Here is a 27,879-nt window from a genome sequence, read left to right on the forward strand (position 1 = left end):
CATTAGATAAAAACAATTTGATGCTAATTTCAACACAATTCAAAGATGGCATTCGGTAATCTTAGAACACCCATTCAGATTCATTCAGTTCAATGCTAGCTGAAATGGCATAGGGGAGGGACGATGGCTCAGTGGCAGAGCATCTGCTTGGGAAGCAGAAGGTCCCAGGTTCAATCCCTGGCATCTCTACTAAAAGAACGATCCATGCAAATAGGCGGGAAAAACCTCAGCTTGAGACCCTGAAGAACCACTGCCAGTCTGAGTAGACAATACTGACTTTGATGGACCGAGGATATGATTCACTGTTTTCCAGGCTTTCCTCTCATTCATTTCCTTTTTTTTCAGAATGCTGCTGCCATTTCTCCATCTATCAGCATTCCGTTGCATTCAATTTCCTTTGTGGCATCGCCATATGCAGGGCCGGCCCTAGACTGTCTGGAACCCTAGGCAAGGCTACCTTCTGGCGCCCTCCTCCCCACACTGATAACATCATTGAGTCACATGGGGCTACCTAATTTGGCACGCCCAGAAGGCCAGCACCCTAGGTAATCGCCTAGTGCCAGGGCTGGCCCTGATGTGGATGTCCCAGGCTGGCCTGATCTCTTCAGATCTTGGCTGCAAAGCAGGGTCAGCCCTGATTAGTTATTTGGATGGGAGGCCACCAAGGAAGTCCAGGGTTGCTATGCAGAGGCAGGCAATGGCAAACCACCTCTGCTCATCAGTCACCCTGAAAATCCTAAGAAGTCACCATGAGTCGGCTGCAGTTTGGCTACACTTTCCACCACCGCCAGGCATAAGAGACTTGCTGTCCAATATCGAAAAGGGGATGGAAAGCAGGCTGCGGTTCTCATTTGAATGGTTGCTGGACAACAGAAAAGTAGGAGAAGGTGAAGGCGAATGTGCAATCATACCTTACGGGGTCATTGTAAGGATTACAACAAAGGGTAATACAAAGAGAAGCAGGGGGTTTTTTGTAGCAGGAACTCCTTTGCATATTAGGCCACACACCCCTGATGTAGCCAATCCTCCTGGAGCTAGGGTGGCCATAATGTCTGAAGGCCAGCCAGGGACATCTTTGGGGGGGGGGAAGGTAGGGGTGTGCGCGCGCGAAGCGTGCGTGCCGCCGGAAACAGGAAGTGACATCACTTCCGGTGATGTCACTTCCGGTGACGTCATGCCGCCGCCGGAAACAGAAAGTGGCATCACTTCCTGTGACATCATTTCCCCGTGCCACCTGCCGGAAGCAGGAAGTGACATCACTTCCTGTGACATCATTTCCCCCAAATGACATCATTTCCCCCAAATGCCACTGCCGGAAACAGGAAGTGACTTCACAGCACTTCCTGTGACGTCCCCAAAAATCCCCCAAATATCACCGCCGGAAACACCAAGATTATTTATAGAGAGGGAAAGGGGGAAATAAAGTTAAATAAAACTCTTTTTTTACTTTTTTCAAAGTGAGAAGACTAGAGAGAACGGGTTCCACGCTGAGAAGCCAGTCAGATTCCAGTGAGATTCCAGTGAGATTCCAGGGGAAATTCTCCAAGAGAGTTATGCCTACACTATTAGTACAGTGTAGTGAAGCAGAATTACAGAAATCCTGACTGTCATTTGGAATAAAAAGAGAGTTGTTCTTCAAGGACAGAGTCAATCATGCTTTGCTGTTATGTATGAATGCAGCTAAGGGACCATTTGCAAAGGTGCTATTGATGTAAAAATTCCCCCATCTACTGACTATTCCATAAGATGTCCCTTAATCTTTAAACCTATATTAGAAGCATCTCTGCTTTAGATGGTGGGAAAGTGGTACACTGTAGGAGGGCAATAGAGCAGAGACACTGTACACATCTTGTTTTTTGACCTCTAAAATACCAATGAAGGCTAGATACTTGCCCATTTATAATGTGGGACCCAAATTCTCCAGTCTCCTGCAAATGCTACTGTTATTTTAGAAACTAATGTATTAGGTTTCTTCTTGCTCACCATGAACTGGATCCAAAGATACCTTTCTATCAAGGGAGGAAATTTCCACTAGAGAAAAAACTCCTTCCACCAACAGAAGAGTCTTCTACATTAAACTACTTCATCAACAGCAAAAAGGAGATAAAAATTATTAGCAAACACCAATTGTCCTGCAGCATCTCTTCAAATCTAGTATGTCTATCTTCATGGCAAAGGGAGAGATAGTTAGATAAGAACATTAAGAACTTCCTAGTATATTGGAGGGATTCCTTGTCTCAAAAACAAGAACATCACCAAGAGGCATACAATAAAACAATCAGAAGCTGATAATATATACACTGCATCTTCATTTCATAACTAAAAACAGGCCTTTCCAGGACTCTGACTGCAGTCTGCTCACTCTCTCTCTCACACACACACACACCCATCTCTTAGAACGGGATGGTGGCGCAAATGTAAAAAGGAGCTCCTTTGATGTATCACTACTGCATTTTTACATGCAAAACTGGTATGAACCTCTCTCTGGGTGCACACTACTTACATACAACTCTCTATCACAGATCTGTAGGAAAAACAGTATGCTAATAAATCAATCAATCTAGCACAATTACAGACTCTGCGCCCAGTAATTCAGACTTATTCAGCACAGCTAATAGCCATTAATGGAGGGGCCTTGTAATGAAATTGCAGAGGGGCAGCCCTGTTAGTAGTCAGCTGAGTAAAAATCAACTGGAACACCTTAAAGGCCAACAACATTTATTTCAAGCACCAGCTTGCATGAATCAGAGTTCATTTCTCCCAATTGTTACACATCCCTGGGCAAATTCATAGGTGTGCGCTATTATACACGTGAAGGAGTGAGCTTTAGACTCATGAACTCACACGCTCAAATAAATGTTGATAAATCAAGCTGGGTAGCTCTGTTAATCTGTATGCAGCAGTGGAATAGACTGTAGCGGTAGCGCTTTAAAGACTAACAACATTTGTGCTAGGGATGAGCTTTCTTTAGTCAGTGCTCATTTCATCAGATAAGAAGCACCTTCAGATAAGAAAGCTCCTGCCCTACCTCATTTTTTGTTATTTAAAGTGGTACTGCTACAGCCTTTTCTACTGAAGCAAACCCCCTGGAATTGCAGGTCATCTCTAGATTACAGAGATCAGATCCCCTGGAGACAATGAATGCTTTGGAGGGCGGACTGTGTGGCATTGCACCCCACTGAGGTCCTGATCCTCCCCAGGCTCCACCCCCAAATCTCCAGGAGTTTCCCATCTGGATCTGGCAATCCTACCCCCCTTCTTCGCTCAGGAAGGATGACCCCGCAGCACACTGATTTATGCAGTAGCCGTCACAACTTTAATGCCAGGAGCTCACAAAGCAGAATTTTTGCTCACAAAACTGCAATTTAGAGGGAACATTGGTACCGGGTCTTAACGTTTGCATTGCGGTGGACAGCCGCAATGCTGAGTTCTGCTAACCCTTACCCAGGGGAGCCCTGGATTTGCAGGGAAAAAATGGGTGGTGGAGGAGGAGAACCCCAAAATATGTTAGGAGCTATACCTGTGCATGCAACAGACAGTGAAAAAACATGGAAGTCAGGGACAGGTGGGAATGGGGAACCAACAAGCTCCTGGGAATTCCATTCCCCTCCAGGTTCTCTCAAGTCCTTTTCCTGTTCTTACATACTCAGAGTCGGGACATTGCCCCTATTTGTACATTTGAAATCCCCCCCCCCCTACACACACACACCTTTCAGAGGAGCTGTTTTATTCCAGCCCTTGAGTTCCAGCCTCGCTGGCCCTCTGCAACATTCGCGAGCCCCCTGGTTCCTTTTCAGTGCTCCCGCCTTTGCTTCACTTGCGTCCTTCACATGGAAAGCAAGTTTTTGAGGCAAGCTGCACCTTAGGCGGCCCTGCCGAGAGGGCGAGAGGCCCGGCCGAGGGGCGAGAGAGAGACGGGGGGGGCACTTCGCAGCCGCTGCTGCCCTCCCTCCCGCAACAAGTCCCCGCCGTGGCGCACCTGCCTGGCTGGCTGGCTCAGGGGTGCGCGCCCTGCTGGGAGCACCTGCGGCCCATCGCCTCCGCCGGCCTCACCGCCCTCCCCGGGGCGCCCGGGCCCGCCAGCGGCGGCAGCAGCAGCAGGAGGAGGAGTCCCGCGCCGGCCTCTCCGCCGCCTCCCCCTCCGCCACCGCCGCCGGGGCCCTACACCGCCCACTCTCCTGGCCCCGCGCATGCTTCCAAGTAATTAAAAAATACTTCTTGGGAGACAGCCTAATCGCTTACCACGGGGCAGCTCCAGAAACTGACCTCCAGGTGCTAAGTAGAGCCCAAGAGCTTCAGATCAGGAGGGCTCGATCCCAGGGAAGGTGCTCACCTACTGTACATGACAGAATTTTTAGAAGCCAGGAGCCAAGTTTTGAAAACCACAATGGAGGGGATATTGTGGGAGATGTAAAAGCAACAGATAAACCGAGTCTCGGGCAGGCTGGACTCCGAGCTGCAGCAGGACTCTGAGCTGCGGGGTGGGGGTGGGGGGTATCCCCAAGGGAAAAAAAAATACATTTCCCTGACTGGATCCCGCAAACTCCAAAATATACACACCGGTCCTAAACACTTTTACTGGGAAGTACATCTCTTTGATTTGAGCGAAGGTCCTTTTCAAGTGCGTTTGTTTAAAGAGGTAATTAGCTGAAGGAGCGTTGGCTCCCGGGGAGTAATGGTTTTATTTTTTAAAAAAGACAATCGACAGTGCAAAAGGAGCTTTGCAGTTTTGCTCATCTAAGCGGTGCCTTCGGTCGCCAAGTGTTTTGTGTCCCCCAGCTGAGTCCAGCTACCAGGCGCTAAATGCAGCCCAGCATTGGCGAAGCTAAAATCAAAACAAAACAAAACAACCGAGACAATAGTAACGGAGGTCTTCTCAGGTCTGGCTTTTCCTCAACTTCTCTTCTGCCTGATGGATTCAGTCCCCCACTCCTTGCTTCTTTCTTGCTTAAAGCTTGATCACCGCCCCCCCCCCCCCCCGCCAAAGGCAACCAAAAGCTGGGTTGGAACCTGCTGAAACCTCGGCCAGAGAAGGACCCACCCAGGTACTGTCAGGCTCTCGCCCTCAGCTGCACTGGCCTCCTGATCTCCCCCGTCCTGACCCGCGACTGCCTGGGTCTCCATCTCTTCGCTCCTTCCGCTGCCCGGGGCCTCCTGGATCCCTTGCACGGCCAAGGTGCCTCTGTAGCAGAGGGCCAGGGAGGGAATTCGAGGAAGGGGCCGGAGCAGCTGCCTGCAGCACTCGCCTGTTTATGTTTTGGCTTCAGCTTCGGCTTTGGCGCTGCTGGGCTCATGGATCCGACCCCCTCCCTCCCCACCATCGTTTGTGGGCAGGAACGAATCTCTCTCTCTCTTTCTTTCTTTCTTTCTTTCTTTCTCCCTCGCTTTCTTTCTTTCTCTCTATTTTTCTTTCTTTCTCTCTCTCTTTCTCTCTCTCTTTCTTTCTTTCTCTCTCTCTTTCTTTCTCTCTTTCTTGCTTTCTCTTTCTCTCTCTCTCTCTCTTTCTTTCCCCTCCGTGTTTTAAAGCGGCACAACCTCTCCAGCGCTTCGCTGACCTTTGGGCAACTTTCATCAATCAGAGAGCGGCCAAGCAAAGATCCCGCGAATGCCGGGGGAAGGGATGATTATTTGGGTTTCGTCTGCAAGGCGCGAGCGTTTACGCGGAGAGGCATTCTTAGCAGACCGAAGGAGGGAGAAAGGGGCTCGGTCCAAGGAAGGATCCTGCCTGGATCTACAGGATCTGAGTAGACTCTCCCGCAACGCTGGATTTTGATCTGCTACAGTTTTAGGAGGCAATTAGTCCGTGTCTATGTGTATTTTTTTAAACCCCTGTCATTTGATTATTTTGGTGGAAAGCGCTTGGGGGAAGGGGAGGTTCCCGTCGCGCTGCCTTTCAGTGGAAAACCTCTCTGTCTGATATTGTTTTTGAAGTTGGAATAAATTATCAAAGGCTCCTGTCCAGCGTTCAGCGGAATGATTCAATTACCATCCCGCCGTATGTTTATGGCTCTGACGCGGCCCGGAGTCAAAACCGCGGTGCAGGCTGGTGGCGTTTTGTTTTTTGTTTTGTTTTGTTTTGAACACAAACACCGGCAGCAGCAGCAGGAGGAGGAGTCCCGCCCGGCCTCCCGCTCACTCACCTGCAGTGCTTGGCGAGCCAGGCACGGGCGGCGTCGATGTGGGCGACCGACGGTCTCAGGGCTCTCCCAGAACTTGGGGCGGGGCCCCGTCCTTGCGGCGCGACAGCGACAGGGGGCTGGCTGAGGAGGAGGCAGCCGAGCCCACCGACCCGGGGCCTCCCGCCATGCTGCTGCCGCCGCCGGCCCGCCGCCGCCGCCGGCCCGCTGCCGCTGCTGCTGCCGCCGGCCCGCTGCCGCTGGCCCGCTGCTGCTGCCGCCGGCCCGCTGCCGCTGGCCCGCCGCCGCTGCCGCCGCTGCCGGCCAGCCGCCGCCTCCCCCCGCGCCGACCTCTCCGCCGCCTCCCCTTCCACCACCAAGAGGAGCCGGCGGGCCACGCGCGTGGGCGGGGAAGGCGGCAAGTGAGGGAGGGAGCTTCCCTGCGGGTGCCCACGGCGATTGGCGGCGTGGCGGGCCCTACGCCGCCCACTCTCCTGGCTCCATGTGCACTTGCGCAGAGCCCGCCACACCGCCGCCAATCGCGTGGGCACCCACAGGGACGCTCACTCCCTCACTCCCCGCCTTCCCCGCCCGCCGGCGCAGCCCGCCGGCTCCTCTCGCTGGCTAAACCGGGATCTCTAATGGTCCCGGTATAGCCAGCCCGGGAGACGGGAATAGGGGGCCAGAATCGTGACTTTCCCGGCTGACCGGGACGATCTGGCCACCCTACCTGGAGCTTTCAGTAGGCCCTGTACTAAGAGCCCTGTAAGCTCTTGGAGGATTGGCTACATCAGGGGTGTGTGGCCTAATATGCAAAGGAGTTCCTGCTACCAGAAAAGCCTTGAAGAGAAGTGCTTTGAACACAACTGAGTTTCACAGAAATGCTAAGGGGTGTTATTCTAGGTGGTATTATTAATGGTTGGTAGCAAGAACTGCAGTTCGGGTCGCCAGACACTAACCATGGTGTAAAGAGGCCTTCAGAGCACCTCTTTGTTACTGTATGTGCATACAGTTAGTTTTTTTTTTTTAAAGAAAGACCTTTAAACTCTAGTCTGGGTCAATTTTCATAAATTAAGACAGTCAAGAGACACAAGTTAGTGCACTTAGGTTTTTCTCAGCAACTCAGGAGCGTAGGCATAGGTATTTAATCCACGGATCCATTTATAAGGGCTTGAATCCATACATATGTACAAATGATGAATTAAGTGGATCAATTCTACCTTATGTGTATTCATCACCATACCATTCATTAGCTGAACAAAGAAAATAGCTTCAGCGTTTCAGATCAGGAGTCTATCAGGATTTGGCAAGATAAAAGGCTCTGTTTTGAAAGGTATCGCACTGTTGTGTGAGAGTCCATACTCCACAATAACCTTGATGCCCTCTTTTTAAAGTTACTAGCATGGTTCGGATATAACATCAAACAACAGGTTTTCATTTCATGGAACAAGTTCACGCAGGATCTGCCGATTTATGTGCTTCCTCAGTTCTCCATTTGTGTGTAGTGCAATTCTCAAACACTGGCAGTGAACCCACCATTCACACCCACATTACATGGTGAAATAATGGGATGGAAGAAGTGAGATTCAAGCCTGGGCTTCCTAATCTGTAGCAATGGTCTCTTTGCCACAGCACAACATCAACTTTCTTGAGGTAAAATAAGCTTTGCTTCTGTCCCTCTTCAAGTGCTACACTTGTGTTTCTCTTCCCATTGAACTAATTTCGGCTTCAGTGAGGTACCGGAATCATTGCAGAGGTATGGGGAGGAAAAGGTAACACATGCCCACCCCAGACTCCCCCAATCTTTAAAGAAAACAAACAAGGAGGAACTGGTCAAGCCCATTCTTTGCAGAAGGTCCCTGGTTCAATTCTTGGACTGATTCCTCAATGGCAATTGCCCCATCCCCAGGCTTCTGCTTGAGCTAGCTCAAGAGATCCATTCCCTACCAATTGCTGCATGGCTGTCTTTTGATCTGCGGCTACCTTCCATTCCCCACACAGCAACCGGATTTGGAAAAGTTATCTTTTCCCTAGAAGATCTATTTCTCCTTTGACCTCAGTGGAAGTCTTTGTCTACTTCCCAAACTTCCTTGCCAAACTCTCCCCCGGTTCTTTGTGTTCAAACTTCTCTCAGCTAATGCTGAATTCAGACTGTGTTCAGTCAATGTAGAAATTTGACTTTGTTGGTATGAAACCGTTTTCCTGTCAGGGCTATTCTCAGATGGTCTCAGTGCACGTCTCTTCCCAGTTAAGGCAGGAATCTGAATCTCCTCAGCATCCAGCTCTCTCAAGGCTTTTTTTTTTTTTTTTTGCTTGACTGATGCTAACCTATCAGCTTGCTTAGATTAGCCTGTCACTCAAGGCTTTCTGGTTGTGTGAAGAATCAACCCTTCACAGTCCTTTCATTATTTGTAAAGCACTTGTAAGTCTCTTAAAAAGTGCAGTCCATCACACCTGCCTACACAGATCTCCCAGAATTACAACTAATTTCATAAATCACTTATTTATTATTTATGTATTTAAAACATTTGTTCCACTTCTCCTGGAGAAAATGGCTGCTTTGGAAGGAGGACTGCATGACATTATGCCCTACCGAGGTCCCTCCCCTCCCTAAACCCCACCCTCCCCGGCTCCACCCCCCAAATCTTCAGGTATTTCTGAACTTGGAGTTGGCAACCTTATCAGGTCCCCAGTTTTTGGAACAAATGGGGGCATCTGTGCAATGAGGCCTAGAAGAAGAAGAAGAAGAAGATATTGGATTTATATCCCGCCCTCCACTCCAAAGAGTCTCAGAGCGGCTCACAATCTCCTTTACCTTCCTCCCCCACAACAAACACCCTGTGAGGTGGGTGGGGCTGGAGAGGGCTCTCACAGCAGCTGCCCTTTCAAGGACAACCTCTGCCAGAGCTATGGCTGACCCAAGGCCATTCCAGCAGGTGCAAGTGGAGGAGTGGGGAATCAAACCTGGTTCTCCCAGATAAGAGTCCACACACTTAACCACTACACCAAACTGGCTCTCCTAGGATTAACAAGTCCAATTCAAGAAATATCTGGGGACTTTGGGGGTGGAGCCAGGAGATTTTGAGGGTGGAGCTAGTAGACATTGGGATGGAGCCAAAAGCAAGGGTGTGACAAGCATCATTGAACACCAAAGGGAGTTCTGGCCATCACATTTAAAGGGACCACTCACTTTTTAAATGCCTTCCCTCCATTGGAAATAATGAAGGATAGGGGCACCTTATTTGAGGGCTAATAGAATTGGACCCCCTGGTCTAATCTTTTTAAAACGTGGAGGGTATTTTGGGGAGAGGCACTGGATGCTATGCTGATAATATGGTACCTCTATCTCAAAAAACAGTTCCCCCAGAGCCCCAGATACCCACAAGATCAATTCTCCATTATACCCTATGAGAATTGGTCTACATAGGGAATAATGGAGTGCCCAGCAGACATTTCTTCCCCCCCCTCCCGCTTTCTGATGACCCAGAAGTGGGGGGAGGGCCTCCAAACCAGGGATCCCCCGCCCCCACCTGGGGATTGGCAACCTCACTTACCAGTCCCCAGGTCCCAGTGGGGGATCCCCAGGTGTTTATGTTTTGGAATGTGTGTGTCCCTTTAAATCTCAGCAGCAGGAAAGCAGGGGGTGGGGCAAGCAGGCAGATTCACCAGCCTGTGAAACCGTGAGAAAAGTAGAGAGCAGAGTCCCTCTGTTTTGCATTCACATCAGAAGTCATTTCTAAAGTAAAACAGCCTCCCCAGAGCCTCAGATACCCTTGGATCAATTCTCCATTAGACCCTATGGGAATCGATCTTTATAGGGAATAATGGAGAGCCCAGCAGACATTTCCCTCCCTCCCCCACTTTCTGATGACCCTGAAGGGGGGAAGGCCTCCAAACCAGGGGATCCTCTGCCCCTGCCTGGGGATTGGCAACCCTAATGAGGCCCTTGAAGTCTTCCTTGTACCCATTTCTTTCTCCTGTAGCCTTGTCCCACCTCCAGGTGCTCTTCCCCCAGTTGACCTCACTTCTGGTGGGTAGGTAAGCTGATGCTGGCTGAAAAGCCCGAAGGAACAACCGTTTCAGCTGTGTTCTCCCAGCTCTAAAAATGGCTTTAGTCTGTACACTGATTTCTTTTCATACACAGCCTCTCGGTTTGGGTCAGTAGCTAGCAACGCATTTGACGGCAGAGAGGACTTTTCCTCCTGTCGTTATCCCATCTGATGATTTGCTCAGTTTCAGCCTTGCATAGCTAATCCCCATTTGCAATCCAAATCCTCACCCAGAACAGTGTCAGATTGCTTAGAGCTTAAGTGGCCATGTTATCCGAGGACCCTACAGCCTCTTTAAAATGCATCGACTTCAGGGGTCATCATTAAAGGGACCAGAACATCCTTGACGTTGGATTGTCTGTCTCCTCCGGGTCTAACGCAGACCTTTTACGCTTCCATTAACATAGTCCTCCCTCCACCTCCCTCTCCTCCTCCCGCCTCCTTTGGAATTCACTGCATCTTACATGGGTCAGAATTGCTTCAAAGCTCATTATATAAATATTGATTTCAATACGGAAATCAATAGGCTCGCCAAAGCAGCGGTTTTTAAAAAATGTTTTTAAAAGGTCTATATTTCAAGGCAGCTTCTGAGCTGTTCACAGAACAAGAGCTGGCCATTGCATGCTGCCACGCTGTTTCCTAGCAGTGGTAGGAATCCTGGCATCCCCAGAACCAGAGCTTTTTTTGTAGCAGGGACTCCTTTGCATATTAAGCCATACACCCCTGATGTAGCCTGTAGTGTATTGCGTTAGCACGCGATGGCAACCATTTTGTTATTACGCAATAGCGTTAGTCTAAGCCAGCGCGGCCAGCGGAGGCGACTGGGGTAGCCCCAGGCGACTCCGTATAAGCGCGCTAAGCACCCACCTATCACCATCAGTGGCGGGAAGTTTAACTGGCCAGGATTGAACTGGCCAGTCTGGGAGGCTGTTCCAGGCAATGTTTATAAGCGGGGCCCGGCCCGCGTGTTCTCTCTCTCGTGTGTGATGTACCTCCAATAAAGTATGTTGCCCGACCTACGTCTCCAGTTCTGGTACATTATAGTAGCGACGAAGGTAGGATCTTAGCTACATCGGAGACCCAGGGCAGTAGCCACCGGCCACGACCGCCGCCGCAGCCGCCATGGCTCATCACGGCGGAACCACCGGTCACGTCGAGGCATTCGACCCCGCGAATCCAGAGGGCTGGGAGTCCTACTCGGAGCGGGTTGAATGCTACCTGAGGGCCAACCGGATCACCGAGGACAGCATGAAGAGGGACGTTCTCCTGAGCGTCTGCGGGGCGGCCACGTTTGAGATCGCCAAAGGTCTCTCGGCCCCCGCCCGACTCACGGAGAAGACCTACGAGGAGGTCGTCAGACTCCTCACCGGCCACTTCTTACCGCAACCCTCCAGGGTGGCCCGCCGCTTCCTCTTTCACCAGCGGGACCAGGTGGCAGGAGAATCGGCGGCCGACTACCTGGCAGCCCTATGTCAGATCGCAGGCAACTGCAGTTTTCCCCATCTGGAAGAGACCCTGGCGGATCGGTTCATGTGGGGCCTACGCGACGAGAGGCTCGAACAGAAGCTCTTTGCGAAGGAAGAGCTCACACTCCAGGGCGCCTTCAGCGAGGCCGTGGCATTCGAGAGAACATCGAGGCCCTTCCCCAAGGTGAGGACCGACGCGGTCCACCAAGAGGAGTTGGACCCCGACCGCCTGGAAGAGGGAGAAGCGTTCCAGCTGCGATGGCCAGCAGGGGCAACCAATCGCACTCCACCGTGACCCCAAACGACGGAGAGACCGCCCGCAACGAAGTGCGCCAGCTGCGGCGACCCGCACGACCGGAGGGACTGCCAATACAGGACCTGGGACTGCCGGAGCTGCGGAAAGACTGGCCACATTGCGCGGGCTTACCGAGCCAAGTCCAACCGCAGGAGGCCGACCACTCACCATGAGTCAGCGGAGTTCCACTCCACAGCATCCACCAGTTTACAGGTACTGAACTTGCCCCTTGCCACCCCCGATAAGGTCAAAATGGCGGTCCTCATTGAAGGAGCCCCATGCCTCATGGAGGTGGACTCGGGTTCCTCCATCTCCATAATAGCGGAGGAAACCCTGAAGAACCTGTGCCCCCGTTACCGGCTCCAACTGCGGCCAGCGGGCTTTATACTGCAGGACTTTCAGAAGAACCCGGTCCAAATCGTGGGGTGGGCCCGGGTGCAAGTAGAGAGGGGGTCCTTCAAGGGCCCGCTAGACATTCTGGTGGTCAAGCGCCAACTCACCACCCTGCTGGGACTGGCGTGGTTCGGCCCCTTGGGGATCCGTTTGGAGGGGGTGGGGCATATCCTGACACCCAGAGGATTCAGGGAGGTATGCCGCGAGTTCCCCGACGTGTTCAATGGGTCCCTGGGAAGCTACAAAGGGCCGGCCATCTCCCTACCACTCGACCCGACAGTCCGGCCGATCCGGCTTAAGGCTAGGAGGGTCCCTTTCACCTTGAAGCCCAAGATCGAGGCGGAATTGGACCGCCTCACAGCCCAAGGGGTTCTGGAACCGGTAGACTATGCCCCTTGGGAAACCCCCATAGTGACCCCGGTCAAGGCCAACGGGGAGGTGCGGATATGTGCAGACTACAAGTGCACAATCAATAAGGCCCTACAGGACAACCCCTACCCCGTCCCGGTGGTCAGCCACGTCCTGGCAGCATTGGCAGGGTCCAAGATATTCGGGAAGCTGGATCTGGCACAAGCCTACCAACAGCTCCCCGTAGACGCCAGAATGGCGGAAGCCCAGACTATAGTAACCCACAGGGGGGCCTTCGGGGTGCGGAGGCTACAGTTTGGTGTCAGTGTGGCTCCGGGGATTTTCCAGAGCATAATGGACTCTCTCCTTAAAGGGATCCCCAGAGTCCAACCTTTTTCGACAACGTTTTAATCGCCGCCCCGGACCCCGAGGAGTTTGGCAACCGCCTGAGAGAGGTGCTCCGCCGGTTCCAAAAGGCGGGGCTGAAGGTCAAGAGGGAGAAATGCTTGCTAGGTGTACCGCGGGTGGAGTTCCTGGGGTTCGCCGTGGACGCAGCGGGGATCCACCCGATGGAGGACAAGACTCGGGCCATCGTGCAGGCCCCAGCCCCCACGTGCAAGGCGGAGCTACAAAGCTTCTTAGGACTGCTGAACTTTTATCATTCATTCCTGCCCCACAAGGCGGCCATAGCGGAACCGCTCCACCGGCTTCTGGACAAACAAGCCGCGTGGGTGTGGGGCAAGCGGCAAGCCGCCGCGTTCCAGGCGGTGAAAGACATCTTAGTCTCTAATGCGGTGCTCCACCACTTTGATGAGAGCCTCCCTGTAATCCTGGCTTGCGATGCGTCGCCCTATGGGGTGGGCGCAGTCCTGGGGCACCAACTCCCGGACGGGAGGGAGGTACCAGTGGCATATTATTCCCGCACGCTAACCCCGGCCGAGCACAATTACGCTCAAATTGACAAGGAGGCTCTGGCTATCGTAGCGGGGGTCCACAAGTTCAATGATTATTTGTATGGGAGGAGGTTCACAATAGCCACTGACCACAAGCCACTCTTGGGTCTGCTAGCCCCAGACCGCCAAACCCCACAAATCCTATCTCAGAGGGTGTTGAGGTGGAATCAATTCCTCAACTCGTACATGTATACACTGGTCCATCGGCCGGGCAAGGCTATGGGCCACGCGGATGCACTCAGCCGTTTGCCGCTACCCGCCACGGGTCCAGCCCCAGCCCCAGCACACCACGTCATGCTAGTAGAAGCACTCCCGGAGCAGCCCCTGCACACAGCTGAGGTTGCCAAAGCCACCGGGAGGAACAAAACACTGGCGAGGGTCCTGGACTGGGTGGTGAGGGGATGGCCCGAGGGGAAGATGGGGGAAGAGTTTAAGCCGTACAACATAAGGAGGGAGGAACTAGCAGCCCACAAAGGGTGCCTCTTGTGGGGGAGCAGGGTGGTGGTCCCCCACCCGCTACAAAAGCGAGTTCTCGAGTCACTCCACGAAACCCACCCCGGTATAGTAAGGATGAAAGCCTTAGCACGGAGCTATGTCTGGTGGCCGGGGATGGATGAGGAGATAGAGAACTGGGTCCGGAGGTGCAGCGTGTGCCAGGAGTAACGTCCCGAGCCGCCCAGCGCCCCCGCCACATGATGGGAAACCAACCAGAAGCCATGGTCGAGGCTCCACATAGATTTCGCGGGGCCCTTCCAGGGGCAGATCTTCTTGATTATAGTGAATGCCTACACCAAATGGCTGGAGGTCATTCCAGCGGCGTCCACTTCTTCTGCCGCCGCAATCCAAGCGCTGCGCAGGGCTCTCAGCACTCACGGCATCCCAGACACACTAGTCTCGGATAACGGGGCAGCGTTCACCTCTGGGGAATTCCAGACCTTCCTACAGAGGTACCTCATCAAACACATACAGTCCGCCCCATTCCACCCAGCCACCAACGGCCAGGCTGAGCGCATGGTGCGCACCACGAAGGAAGCCCTGGGGCGGATCGTGCAGGGCAACTGGGACCACCGGCTGGCCGCCTTCCTGTTTGATAACAGGATCATCCCCAACCCGGTCACAGGGGTCAGTCCGGCAGAGCTCCTCATGGGACGCAAGCTCACAACGAGATTAGATAGGATGCACCCCAACAGAGCCTCAGACATCCGCGCATCTCCCGAGATCAGGGATGCGACCAGGGGATTATTTGCAGGGGATCCTGTGTTCGCCCGTAACTACGGGAAGGGGCCGGAATGACTGGCGGGCTGAGTGCTGCGGGTACTCGGGTCCCGCCACTATGAGGTGTCCACCGAGGGGGGCCAGATCCTGAAGCGGCACATCGACTAAATGCACCGCCGCACCTTACCAGAGGTACCCACAGAAGCGGAAGAAGCAAGGACAGGGGAGAAGTCAAGGGGGGGTCTCCCAGAGGCGGCCGCGCCAGAACCGGTCCCACCAACACAAGAGGCCCCAAGGCCGGCAGATCCCGAGCGACCAACAGGAGCTGAACGAGAGCCTGCAGCCGCGCCTCCCGCCGCCGTGCTTCCCACAGCCGCGCCTCCCCCCGGAGAGACGCTGGCCACGGATGCCGCACCTACACCACAAGCCGCCCCCAGGCGGTCGACCCGGGAGCGCCGGGCACCCGCCTACCTACAGGATTATGTACATCAACTAGGGGGGGGGAGGAGTGTAGTGTATTGCGTTAGCACACAATGGCAACCATTTTGTTATTACGCAATAGCGTTAGTCTAAGCCAGCGCGGCCAGCGGAGGCGACTGGGGTAGCCCCAGGCGACTCCGTATAAGCGCGCTAAGCACCCGCCTATCACCATCAGTGGCGAGAAGTTTAACTGGCCAGGATTGAACTGGCCAGTCTGGGAGGCTGTTCCGGGCAATGTTTATAAGCGGGGCCCGGCCCGCGTGTTCTCTCTCTCGTGTGTGATGTACCTCCAATAAAGTATGTTGCCCGACCTACGTTTCCAGTTCTGGTACATTATATAGCCAATCCTCCAAGAGCTTACAGTAGGCCCTGTAAGAAGAGCCATGTAAGCTCTTCGAGGATTGGCTACATTGGGGTGTGTGGTCTAATATGCAAAGGAATTCCTGCGACAAAAAAAGCCCTGCCCAGAAGCAATGGGCTATGCTGGACAGGGCAGGCTGTGCCCTCTTGTATTCATCAACTGGGACTTAACAAAAGCTTTTAAAACCATGCACAGTTTGGAGAGCCCTGCATGGTAATACCTTTTTAACCAAGCAGTAAAGAAAGTCATGCAATTAACTATTCTTTTCATTTTATTATGGTTCAGTCTGTTTCTTCTACATAACCAGCTACCTTTATCTTATACAAGTGTTATCTAACGGCTTATCACCAGGGTCTTCAGCCCTTGGCTGGGAACCCCTGGGAGACTGGAGGGGGGAGACTTATTAAACTGGGATCTCACAATACCACTATATCAGTTCTGTCTGCATAATTGGAAGTGACATCACCCCAACACGGGACACTCTAGGATTTCCCAAACATCATACCATAGAGTTTTTACCACAGAGTTTTGAGTGAATCCTAGAACATCCCATAATGCAATAGCATCTCTTCTTGTTATGCAGCTGGAAGTCACATTGCATTGTCACAAAATACCATTTCACTCCCATTCCCACCCCTGGTGGCATGTTCAATGGTGGCAGAGGACAGAGGCCAAGCGTAGGAGATTGCCTGCCAATGTTATCTAGCATCACACCAATGAAATAGACTGCCTCTGTTGCTTGGTTACAGGCTGTCTTGAGAGAGTATCATACCTAGATTAGCAAGAAGAATCTAGAACATCATTTGAAAAGTCACCGTATCACAAGCTTTGAAATGCTTCTTTCCCAAGGTCTGTGTTTGGTCACAGGCATCTCAGTAGATTTAACAGTCTGAAGACAGCTACTTAGGGATGCCAGCCTCAAGGTGGGACTTGGGTATTCCCCAGAATTACAACTCATCACTATGCAGATAGATCAAGATAAGTAGCTGTGTTAGTCTGTCTATATCTGTAGAAAAGAGCAAGACTGATTTCCCACTAGCATCGCTCCACCCCGAGGCTCCCGGCTCAAGTGATCAATTTCCCATCAATTCCCCATTTTGAGCTGCAGCAACCTCCAGTTCCCTACACCGTTTTTAGATGCTGTCTTTTCAGGATTCCGTTGCTGCGCAGAGAATTGGAGGTTGCCATGGCTCAGAATGCACCCACGGAGCAACTAGTGGGAAATCTTTCGCTTGCTCCAAGGAAAACAGAAGCCTGTGGGCGGAGCAACGCTAGTAGAAAATTGGTCCAAGAGTCCTGTAGCCAGGGCTTTTGTGGTAGAAAAAGCCCAGCAGGAGCTCATTTGCGCATTAGGCCACACACCGCTGATGTCACCATTGTTTCACATAGGGCTTTTTGTAGAAAAAGCCCAGCAGGAATGGATTTGCATATTAGGCCACACACCCCTAACGCCAAGCCAGCTGGAACTGCGTTCCTGTGCATTCCTGCTCAAAAAAAGCCCTGCCTGAAGAACCTAAAAGACTAACATTTGTGACAGAGGATGAGCTATCATGAGTCACTGCTCACTTCTTAATATAGTTGTATCTGAAGAAGTGAGCGGTGACTCACGAAAGCTGGCACAGATTTTGTTAGTCTTTAAGGTGCAACTGGACTCTTGCTCTTTTCTACAACTCATCTCCAGGCTACAGAGATCAGCTCCACTGAAAAAAAAATGGGTGCTTTGGAGGGTGGACTCTGTGGCATTGTAGTCTACAGAGATTCCTGCCCTCCCCAGACCCCACTTCCAAATCTCCAGGAGCTTCCCAATCCGGAGGTGGCAATGCCCAGGACCTAACAACCCTTTGGCTGCTGCCGAAAAACAGCCCTGGCTGGCAGATTGAAGCACTGTCTAGTTTTGAATCGGGTGTTTTGTTCACATCCAAATACATCTGGAAGACAGCATTTGATAAAAAGATCATTGGAACGTAATTCCGGTGGAGGCAACTTTACCATTTGATTTTCCTGGATGTAATAACAAGGTCTTGATGTTTTGCTTCTAAATCGTGAGATCTTAACAATGCTTGCATCCGCTTAGACAACAGCAGAGAACTTTCTGAAAGTTAAAAAGTCAAAAGCCTTTCGTCTTTTCAAGCGGCAACAGCGTTACGTAAACTTAAATCACAGCCCCAGTTTTCCTTGCTGATTATTATGCATGCTGCACTTGGCATAGTGTTCCGCAGGAAGAGGCAGTAAATCTCTGCAGCTGGAACTTGGTGGAAAATGCACATAATTATACATGCTAAAATGACACTCTGAGATGTTGTCAGAATATAAGGGGCTAATGTGGGAACTAAAACCATAGGAGTTAACTGAGGAAGGGACGCCACTACCAAAAAACACAACTGGGGGTTGTAAATGAAGGTACTTATTATACAATGCAGGGGTTCCCAACATGATGTCCATGGGTACCACTGCATTTGTCAGCACCTTTTGACACCTGTCAAATGTTTCTAGAAAGTAGGTGGGGTCAGATGGGGCTTTTCCCCCCCTTTTTTGTGTTTTTGTATTTATATGTGTGAGTGTGTGTGTAATGCTGTGGACCAAAATTATATATGGTTCCTCTTAATTTTAAGTTTGGGCAGGCTTGGGACCTGCTTATAAATTTTTAAATGTTTTATTTTTCCTTGCCAAAGTCCTAGAACTTAAAGGTCAGGCCCATTAGCGAGGGCCTTGAGTGGGTGCACCTGCAGATTTGCTGCCCAGGGAGCTGAAGAAAGACACCTGTGGCTGACACCCATATTTGGGTCTCATTAGTGTTACTTTGTAAAGCCGAGTTTTGATTGGGTTTTTTGAATCTACCCACGAGGGCTCCTTAAGAAATAAAAAGATTATCTTTTTCCTTGCTCAGAACCCTCTACGGGACAATTGGACTGGATTCTGGGACCCTGGGCTCTACGCTGGGGCTCCCTGTTTGTGGCTTCAATGGACTTTGTTGCCTGACTCTCTGGAACCATATGGTGCCTCTAGTTAAGTATATTGTATAACGTTATTGTTTTGGCTCACTGCTCTTAATGGTAATTTTTAAGCCTGTCTTTAAATAAACTCCTTTTTGTTTTAAGAAGGAACTTTTGTGTGGCTTTGTGTGGGGGGTTGTAGCAACATGCCAAAAGCTTACTCGACCGCCCCGAAGGTCGCCTAATCTACCAAATAAGAAAAAATATCTTGACTGGGGAGCTCCCGGACACATCTACTGTGGTTGGGCTGTCCCTGGTCTTAGAGGATATAACTCTGAGGTTGGGCTGGGATCTCAGAGACCAATTTCCCACTAGCGCTTTAATCCTGGTTTAACTCTGTCCCCAAACTGACTTTCTACACTAAAACCATAGAATCATAGAGTCATAAAGTTGGTTTCTCTGCTTCTATGATTCTACTGTTGAAGGTCAGTTTGAGGACAGAGTTAAACCAGGATTAAAACTCTAGTGCGAAATTGGTCAGAGTGTAAAAAGTAATCCAGCCTGGTGGCAGTTACCCCAGGACCCGGTTTTGGGCCTGGATATTTAGAATTTTGTTTGTGCCACCATACTAACGGCCCGCCTGGTCTCGGTCATAAGGGTCGGACCGTTACAGTGTGTGTGCGCGCACACCTGGAAGTCATGGTGACCTCTGGTGACTGACCCCTATTGGGAGCCTGGAGGATATTCAGGGAGGTGGCTGAATAAAGCCTGCTCTTACCTCCTGACTGCTGGTATTTCAAGAAGGTCTCCTATCCAAGTACTTGCCTGAGTCGACTGTGCTTAGCTTCCATGATCTGATGAGATCAGCTTGCCTGGGCTATCCAGGTTAGCGCATGCTTCCATAGAACTTCCCATGTGGAATATCATGCATTTCTGTCGTTGCAAGCCTATAAGAGAGGAAGGGGACAGGGACAGGCAGAACTGATGATGCACCATTGGCACACCAGCACAGATCCAGAAATGATGTCACATTACAGGTGTGCTGTTGATGCAACACTCCAAGAATCAGACAAAACTCTATGGTAAATAGGCATAAGTGGGGCTTTTTTGTAGCAGGAACTCCTTTGCATATTAGGCCACACCTCCCTTATTTAGCCAATCCTCCAAGAGCTTACAGGGCTCTTAGTACAGGGCCTACTGTATGCTCCTGAAGGATTGGCTACGTCAGGGGTGTGTGGCCTAATATGCAAAGGAGTTCCTGCTACAAAACAAGCCCTGGGCATATGTAAGAACTGCATTTTTGCAGTTTGATTCATGGTTCATGGTTGAACAACAAACCAAACTATGAATCAATATGCCAGTTCACAAACTGAACCATTTTGCATTGGTTTGTGAGTCATCTAAAGTTTAAACCCCTGCTTTCTGCTCCCCATGAAAATCCGTGGGGAGCAGAAAGTAGTGAGCAGTGGCGAGCTCCCAGCCACTCAGCTGTTGATTTTGGTTTCTGTTTTGTGAAAAGCACACTGACTTCACTGTTCAAAGTGGGAGCTAAGAAATCTCTGTAGAAGATTCCCCTAAGGAAGCTTGTAGCAGAACACACAGTGATCCATAAGAACGAAATAAAACCTCTACCTTACTCTTTGCAAACTGCCACAAACTGCCTCAAAATTCATGGACATTCTTGGTGGTTCTTTGGTTTATAAACATAACTTCACAAACCACAAACTGGCCAAAATTCATGATGAACTTCGTCAACCAGTCTGTGCCCATCTCTGATGGTAAAACTCTATGCCTGAATCCTACAGTATTGCACTGATGTCATGCCAGCAATGTGATGTCACTTCCAGGTATTGGCCTGAAGTCATGGTGTCATCAGAATATCACTGCTTTTCTTTTACATCCCGCCCCCCCCCCCCCCCACCGGCCAGGAGAGGGAAGTCAGGAGGTCTCCTTACATGTTTCCCTATAGAAGGCTGACCCCTACCCTTGTTTTCCCTAGTCAGCAGTGATTACGAATGCCATCTGGAACCTACCCCTAGATTAGAATGCAATGCTCCATTAACAAAGTTCCCAGCTCTTTCCAGTGTAAATACGCAGGGATGTTCTTCCAAGGCAAGCATTTTGCCTGCTGATCTCTCCTCCCACTTACACAGACTTATAATGAAAACATAGGCCTCTTGCTGAAAGAGTCCGCCAGCAAGCAATAGGAGAGTTGAGCTTATTCTTTCAGATTTATGGCAGACCTATTTGCCTTCTACATTCATTGTATAGACATTTGCAATAAATTCATTCGAAAGGGCAGCTTGCCGTGCTGAAATAACAGCATGCATTATTAGCCTAGCACAAGACTTGTGGTACCATTCCAAGCATGGACATTTTAAACTCGATTCTCTTGCTACTGGGGAATCATGGTTTCCCTTAACCATCATTTAAGTCTGGAGGGGGGGTGCCCTATATCTGTATCATATCTGTGAAGTGCTGTCAAGCCACAGCCACCTTATGGCAGCCCCAGCAAGGAGCTTTCAAGGCAAGTGAAAAGCAGAGGCAGCTTGCTATTGCCTTCCTCTGCAGAAGTCTTCCTTAATGGTCTCCCATCCAAGTACTAACCAGGGCTGACCCTGTTTAGCTTCCAAGATCTGATGGGATTGGGCTGTACCCAAGGCTGGCCCTTCCACTAGGCAAATTAGGTATTTGACTAGGGTTGCCAAATCCCCTGCGTCCCGGAGCGGGGGACTTTTGTGTGTGCGCAAAACATGCGTACAACACAATGACATCACCCAGAATGATGTCATCACACCGGCAATGAAGCGCAATGGCCACTCTAGCTATTTCCAGGAAAACTCTATGGTTTTCCCAGATGCTCTAGCCAATTGGGAGGGGGAAAACTCTATGGTACATATTGTACCATAGAGTTTTCCCTCCCAAATGGCTAGAGTGTCCTAGAAAACCACAGAGTTCCCCTGGAAATGCCTAGAGCAGCCACTGCGTACCATTGCCAGCATGATGATGTCACTTCCAGGTGACATTATCGCACCAGTGACTTAGGGAGAGGTTCCCCCCGCTGGCTCAATGTGGGCCGGTGAGTTGGGAACCTCCCAGGCAAGGGAACCCCAGCCCAGACTGGGAGCTTGGCAGTCCTACATTTGCCTAGGGCGCCAGCCCTGGATGTGGGCCGAATTGGGGGTGCCCATGTGACTTGCAGAGGCCTTTCCTGCTCTCCTGCCAACTTTCTCACTCTTGCACTGACTTTCTTGCTCGCCCGTCAACTTTCTCACTTGCCCACCGGCTTTCCCACTTGCCTGCTGGCTTTCCCCCTGGACCGCCAGCTTTCTCCCTTGCCCACCAGCTTTCTCACAGTGTGGGAAAACTTAGAGAAAGGTATGAATTTCTTGCATTGTGCTGGGGATTGGAAAACATTACCCTGGAGATCCCCTCTATAGAGCATTTGGCAGTGTAGGAGAAAGCTAGGCAGACCTGATCCTGTGCATCTTAGGGGGAGGTATTTGTGAATTTCTTGCATTGTGCCTTGCCTAGGGCACCCTGTAGGCGAGGTGGCGCTCCAGACAGCCACCTGCCTTGCCTACACCTACCAGTCAGCCATGCTTAGGACAAGCTGTTGCTAGAGACACGGACCTTATGCTTAGTCCTTCTTCTGTTCTAATACACTTTTTGGGGGATGGGAGACGTGTGATTTGTAATTCCCTTGCGTTGGCCTCCAGTGCCTGTTTGGAGCAAATATTGTGAGGCAAATGACCAGACGTAATGACTTTCCAAGGTCCTTGTGATGCCTTATTAACATTCTGTTAGCATAAGTCCTGACTTTATTATTGACTACATTGAATACACAATGCACTGACCTCTGCCACCTGCAACTAAATCTCTTCCTGCAGATCTATCAAACTGATTTCATACACCGAGGAAGTGGTGGGGGTGGGAGGGAGGGAGCGACAGAAGTTAACTGATCATTATTTTGTCCTAGGAAACTTTTTCACACCCAGTGGGAAAGGCCATCTTGTTCTTTTGACGTTGATTAGCATATAGACCATTATTGTGGTGTTAAGTGCTAATAAGCCATAGCCCTAAGGAAAGAAAGTATGCCAAAATAAACAGCGTCTTAGCATTTTTTTGAACGCGCATAAGAAGAGCCTTGCTGGATTGGAGCAAAGGTCTACCTTATTTAGCATTCTGTTTCCAGCATTGGCAAGCAGCCTCTGGAAAGCTCACATGCAGAGCTGAAAGGCAACCTTTCAACATTTGCAGTGCCCTCCTAAGCAGAGTTAGGCCTTTGTATGGAAGAAGAAGAAGAAGAAGAAGAAGAAGAAGAAGAAGAAGAAGAAGAAGAAGAAGAAGAAGAAGAAGAAGAAGAAGAAGAAGAAGAAGAAGAAGAAGAAGAAGAAGAAGAAGAAGAAGAAGAAAGAAGTTGGATTTATACCCCACCCTTCACTTGGCATTTCAGAGTGTACAGTCTCTTTCCCTTCCTCTCCCCACTACAGACACTCTGTGTGGTAGGTGGGGCTGAGAGAGCTCTGAGAGAACTGCTCTTGAGAGAACAGCTCTAAGAGAGCTGTGACTGACCCAAGGTCACCCAGCTGGCTTTATGTGGAGGATTGGGGAATCAAACTCAGTTCTCCCAGATTAGAGTCCGCACTCTTAACCACTACACCAAAGTGGCTCAAATCATTGCTTCTACACTATCCATATTTTGTCTCTGAAGTCAGAGGGTCTATTAAGCTATCAAAACTGATAGGGTTTGCCCAGTCAAAGAAGCATGATATTGTGTGCAGTAAATAAACTCCAAAGAAGTATATTACAGAAAAGCAAAACATACATTTATTCAGGCAGATTCAGTTCATAGCTGTATTGCAGTGAAAAGAAAGAGAGAAGCCTAATCTAAATAATACTATCTCTATCACAAATGATCAGCTGGCCTGGTAGCATATGCGTGGGAGCAAGAGGGCATCGCTTTTATAGTGGAAACCTGTGGATGTGTCTGGCTCCATGAACAGCCATGTGAAGAATGGTATAGGACAAAGGGCACATGCACAGGAGGGATCAGATAGAAGCTCCCAAGTTAAGAACAAAGAGTGGCACCCCTTGAAAGAGATCTCTCTCACACACACACTCACAAGCATAAACACACATAGAGCAATGGAGTGCCCCCCAATTGAAGGCATGCTGAGTTGCCTCATTCCAAGAATTACATTCTGTACCACATCCATTCGTTAGGACCTCTCATCTCCTGGGATCTGAATAATAATGGATCTTTTTAGAAGGATATTTCCAGAACTGGTGTCTTCACCAATGCATCAGAAGGATAAGGCCTGCAAGAGAATCCTCAGTAGCTGCCCGGACTCCTGCAACACCTGTCTTCTCCTAATACTTGGATCTGGCTGGACAATTTCCCTCTGGACCAATCACAACTCAGAAACTGGCACTAGTAGTCCAATTGGACATCTTCTTCTCCATAATCAAAGCTAATTCTCATGGCACATTACTATGACAGATTTGTATCTTTTAAGAACTGGATGGACAACTGTAATTCTTTAGGGTTTGTAGACTCTTTCAGGATCAAGTGCCGTGTTCTACTGGAGAAAGTTTTCCTTCCAGACGTTTCATTCTCAGCTGCGGAGAACATCCTCAGTGGCGTACTGAGGATGTTCTCCGCAGCTGAGAACAAAACGTCTGGAAGGAAAACTTTCTCCAGTAGAACACGGCACTTGATCCCGAAAGAGTCTACAAACCCTAATGATGTTACCAGCCATGAAAACCTGAAATCTTTGATAACTGTAATTCTCTCAACCGCTGCTCTCAGGATCAGTACACGAGTGAACATGCAAGCCAGATAAACCAATGAACATAAAAAATGCCAAACAAATGAGGGACCATGCTCAGAAACTGAGGCAACATAGACACACTAATTATTTTAAAATTCTCCCAAATTTCTTTCTGATGGTTTTCAGTCCAAGAAGAATTTCTCCCAATGTTCTTGTGAAACACACCAACAATGTAACTTGACCTACGTTCAAGTTCAGTGGTGCCTTAGAAATCTGGGGGAGGGGTGAGCTTTTGAAAACTCCAGGGCTTTTTTTTTTTTGGTAGCAGGAATTCCTTTGCATATTAGGCCACACACCCCTGATGTAGTCAATCCTCCAAGAGCTTACAGTAGGCCCTGGACTAAGAAGAGCCCTATAAGTTCTTGGAGGATTGGCTACATCAAAGAGTGTGGCCTAATATGCAAAGGAGTTCCTGCTACAAAAAAAAGCCCTGTAAAGCTCCCTTTGTCAGATATATGTAGGGATAGATATCCGTGAGTCCCTATATCTGTTCCTACTTTTCAGATGAAGAAAGTGTTGACTTACGAAAGGTCATATCCGGAAAATCTTGTTAGTTTCTAAGGAGCTACTGGACTCTAGTTTCTCTGCTTCAGACCAGCGTGGCTATGTTCCTGAACCTGTCATGTCGACATTGTACTCACAATGCTTAAAAACAGAAGCCATTTGCAGTTCAGTTTTTGCCTTAGAAAGACCATTGGCCAAGCACTGTTTCCCATTTCAGTAGATGTGGCACACAGGTGTCTAAATGACTTGCACCCCAAAACAGTCACTAAACGACGATTGGTTTCCAGGTGTGTTTACATATGTGTCTTTCTAATTCTTATGAGCTTTTTACTTAAAACCAGAATAATTAGGATGAGGGTGGGGGGAGGCTTTCAACATCTCTATCAACTCCCCTCCAGGGAGGAACTTGTGTTTCATTGACTGTAGTTTATGCAAATGAGGTCAGAGGCATTAACATATTGGAAGGAGCTGACATTTGTCCCTGATATATTGAATCGTTAGCATGACAGAATCACTTAAGCTTGGATCCACTAACATCAGGTTTCCTCTCATTATTGACCCCTGCAGAGTGGGCCTGACAAGTCGGACTGCTCCAAAGTTCATTAATAATGTGAAATAAATCAGCCATTTGGGGAATACTGGAAACGGATGACACCCAACTTGCACTTTTTGCAACTTCAGCACAAATCAGGTTTTTGCCAAGGACATTGGGAGCAACACTGCTCTTCGGTGACCTACATTCAGGCAGAACATTTATTAAAAGCCGTCTTTCGAGATACCCTTCCTAAGAGTTTGCTCACTCCTCGAAGTTGTGAAGGATGGATGGAGCTCATTTGATATTTAGAAAAATACTATTAACATTAGACTCTAGTTACAGAATGTGTTATTAACGAAGTGTGTTATTAACTAGTCCCTGGCAGAGTTCGGCTGCTGTGTTTTCCAAAAATCACAGGAATCACAAGCCGGTTGTTTTGGTTTAAACTAAAAACCAGAGCAGCCCAGCTTTATCTTGGCTTCATATCCTACCAGGGCAGAAATTTCTGCCAACTGAATCTACAGCAGTACCCTCTGCCAGGCTGCAAAGCAGAGGCATTTGGTAACTTTGGTACCAAAATTTGTGAAAGCAGATTCTGGATTCAGTTTTGCCATAAAAGGGAAAATACAGATTCAGAACCGAATTCTGGTCAAGGCTGCTTTGAAAATCCCAGCAAGTATGGTGAAATCGACTGCACTTTTGACAAATCTGAGCTATAATTTGGCATAGTCTTTATGTTTACATCAATGAATTTTATACTCTTTTGCAATATTAGGATTTGAAATTTTTTAAGCCTTTTATTCCATACCATCTGCCCTCCGTAATGTTTTCATTGTTTGGCCACAGTTTGTGATCTCACCTCACCCCATTCTATGAATTTTCATAGAAACACCAAACTTGTATACTGAATGGAGGCGCAGTTTTAAGACCAAAGGATTACAAGAGAGCCAGTTTGGTGTGGTGGTTAAGTGTGCAGACTCTTATCTGGGAGAACCGGGTTTGATTCCCCACTCCTCCACTTGCACCTGCTAGCATGGCCTTGGGTCAGCCATAGCTCTGGCAGAGGTTGTCCTTGAAAGGGCAGCTGATGTGAGAGTCCTGTCAGCCCCACCCACCTCACAGGGTGTCTGTTGTGGGGGAGGAAAGTAAAGGAGATTGGGAGCCGCTCTGAGTCTCTGAGATTCGGAGTGGAGGATGGGATATAAATCCAATACCACCTTCTTCTTCTTAAGACCACAAGCTTACATTTAATGACTGAGGAAGCTGTGAACTAGAGGAGTTAATGTACAACTAGATGAATTGCTGTATGGCTGGTTCTAGGGAAGTCTGTTGTTTGGATCCCAAACATCTTCCTCTTCCCCAGTCAAGTAGTGCAGGACATCATGGTAAAATATGTGGTTTAGAGCATGCCATTTTCTTCTGCAAAATGCTTGAGCCCCTCAGGTGATTGATATTCTGTGCTTCCCATACTTGTGAAGTTTGATGTGACATTCAGAGTGAAGGGCGGAATATAAATCCCATGTCTTCTTCTTCTTCTTTGTTGTGTTTGTGGATTCATGTGAATGTTCTTTACCAGTTTGGCGTAGTGGTTAAATGTGCAGACTCTTATCTGGGAGAACCGGGTTTGATTCCCCACTCCTCCACTTGTACCTGCTAGCATGGCCTTGAATCAGCCATAGCCCTGGCAGAGGTTGTCCTTGAAAGGGGGGCTGCTGTGAAAACCCTCTCCAGCCCCTCCCACCTCATAGGGTGTCTGTTGTGGGGGAGGAAGATAAAGGAGATTGTGAGCCGCTCTGAGACTCTTCGGAGTGGAGGGTGGGATAGAAATCCAATATCTTCTTCAGTGTTTCTGCCTGGCTCATTGGAGCCTGGAGGACTGAGCTTGGGGACTCTAGAACAATGGGAAGTAGGATCCAAATCCCTGCTGCCCTGGTCTAACCAGAAGCCCCCTGCTGGTTCAAACAATCCAATGGTGTCCTAGCATGGGAACCCAGGACTGTATATAGTTGGCCCCATTGGCCAGTTTAGCCATTCTTCTTAGCCACTAGTTACCATGCTGTAACTCAATAAAGAGCTATGATCACGGCAACCTTGTCTCTTCTGTGCTTTGAACCCACTATATTATTATTATTAATTAGTCAGTGGCCGCAGCATTGGCAGGGCCTTCCTCCCGCTCCTGGTAAGTCCCCCCATCCCCTGCCAGTTGCTGGGGGGACCTGGCAGCCCTAGCAGAAACCCCAGGCAGATCTTTCTGGCCTCCTCTCATTTAACCTTACCCACTTTGCAAGGTTTAAAATATCGATCTCGTTATTTTGGCGCTGAAGCTTTCCTTTGCCAGTTCCCCTCACAACAATAATTAGGGCTACGGCCTGTGGCGGCTGTCGTGGGCCCAGCAGC

The sequence above is a fragment of the Heteronotia binoei genome, chromosome 9 (assembly GCF_032191835.1).
Source record: "Heteronotia binoei isolate CCM8104 ecotype False Entrance Well chromosome 9, APGP_CSIRO_Hbin_v1, whole genome shotgun sequence".
NCBI lineage: Eukaryota > Metazoa > Chordata > Lepidosauria > Squamata > Gekkonidae > Heteronotia > Heteronotia binoei.